Raw genomic sequence first — 1,887 nt, 5'->3', positions numbered from 1 at the left:
CCGCCGTCCCCCGCGGCCGGGGCTGCTCCCCTCAGCGCTGCTCCCCTCAGCGCTGCTCCCCTCAGCGCTGCTCCCCTCAGCGCTGCTCCCCTCAGCGCTGCCCCCGCCGGCCCCCGGACAGGGCGGGCTGAGCCTGGCGCACGGGATGCCAGCGGCCGGGCGCTTGTCCCGTTCTCTGGGTGGCCTCCGCTTTCTCTCTCGGCTGATCCTCCCGGAGGAGTGACCGCTCCGTACCGAGCGCGGGAGGCGCCGGGGCCCCGTCCGGGGAGCCGTGCACAGTGAGGGGCGGCGGTGCCTCCTGTCACCGCGGGCAGGGGACGGACGGCAGCTGCCTCATGGGAGCTGGGCGAGGCCCAGGGCAGAACCCTCTCACGGGAGCCATAGCGGGGGAAAGGACGGCGGTTCCCAAAGCGGCCGGGGACAGCTCCGGCGGCCGTGCCCGGCAGGGAGCCCGTCCCGGGGAGAGGGCCGGGAAGGCGCCATTTCCCGGCGGCAGTACTCCAGCCGTTCCCGCCAGGCCCTCCGCACCCCTCCCGCCCCTCAGCGCCCTGCCCTCAGCGGGATCGGGCCCGGCCGCCGGCGGCGCCGCTGAGGGACGAGCCCGGGGCCGCCTCGGGGGGCAGAGTGCCATGTTAGGGCAGAGCCGCCCTGGCCCGCAGCCCGGCGCGCCAGGCTCGGCTCGCTGCTGCCTGGGCTTGTTCATCGCGGAGCAAAACATGTGTGCGGAGGGCTGAGGAAATATGCGTCCATAAAGCCTACCCCGGGCAGCGCAGGTGAGAGCGGGGTCACTGCCGCGCCTCACGACCCCCGCTGTCCCCGAGGGCTCACCAGCCGCCATCGCCAGTGGCACACATCAGTCACCAGCTGTACCCGTTCCCAGCTTGGCTTTCACATGGCCTTCGTCAGCGAGGCGATGGTATTTGCCGTGACTCACAAGCAGGATGAAGACCGTAATTCGGCTTTTTGGCTGCCTTGCAGGTTTTAGGGTTGGTACAGGCTCTTTGCTTGCTCAAAGGGCTAAAAGGTCTCTCCTCCCTTACCACAGTGTGAGGTAGGCGAGGAAATCTGGCTATTCCCGTGGGACTGCCAAACTGTCTGTTTTACATTGTTTTCTTTTGTGTCTTACACTCTGTTACCGTTCTTTACAAGTTGCTGTCAACATTTGCTTTGGATGTTACCTAAAAATCCAGTAGACCATGACTCTTTCAGTTCAGACCAGATGTGCAAGTTTACAAGCAGTGTTTCCCAATCCCAGAGATTACCTGTTCTGTAAGAACTGTACTGAATTCCAGCAACACCATCCCTGTTCCTGAAGTCTTCACACAAATAGCAACTGTTACACTGAACAAAAACACTGTGTTGGTCACTACTCAAAATTAGCAGCATGACCTTACTTCATAGTGGTCTTCATTCTTTCTGAAGTGCAGCATTAGTGTCTTTGTACACCTGTTAGGAATTTCATGTCTTGCTAAAAAGCAGAATTACAGGAACACTGTGAAAGAGTTGCTTTGTCAGTCTGAGCACCACCAACTCCACCAAACACTATAAGCAATTCAGCTGGGATGAATGGCATTTGGTGGCATGTTAATCCCTTATGATGTGTTTTGCACTCCCATATTAGCTTTAGCTCTGGTGTAACTGCCAAGCACATCTTGTATTCACAAAACACTTCAGAATCATACACAAGAATGTGTGTCATCCAGTGCCATAAACAGTCCCCACTGTTCACTAAAATTTAGGTTTCTCTAGGCTCATGTATTCCAGGTTTCTGGATAGGAGGGACTGGAACTTAACGTAGTGGTTGCATCTTCCTTTGTACAACACCTGTTTTCTGGTAATTGCCTTGTGGTTAGACTGGAAAGGGAATTCAAAGTGGCTCTCGCGAGA

Source organism: Lichenostomus cassidix, chromosome 14, assembly GCF_008360975.1.
Source record: "Lichenostomus cassidix isolate B80296 chromosome 14, HeHo_3.0, whole genome shotgun sequence".
NCBI classification, from domain to species: domain Eukaryota; kingdom Metazoa; phylum Chordata; class Aves; order Passeriformes; family Meliphagidae; genus Lichenostomus; species Lichenostomus cassidix.
The sequence above is the reverse complement of the archived record's forward strand: the minus strand, read 5'-3'. Positions refer to the sequence as shown.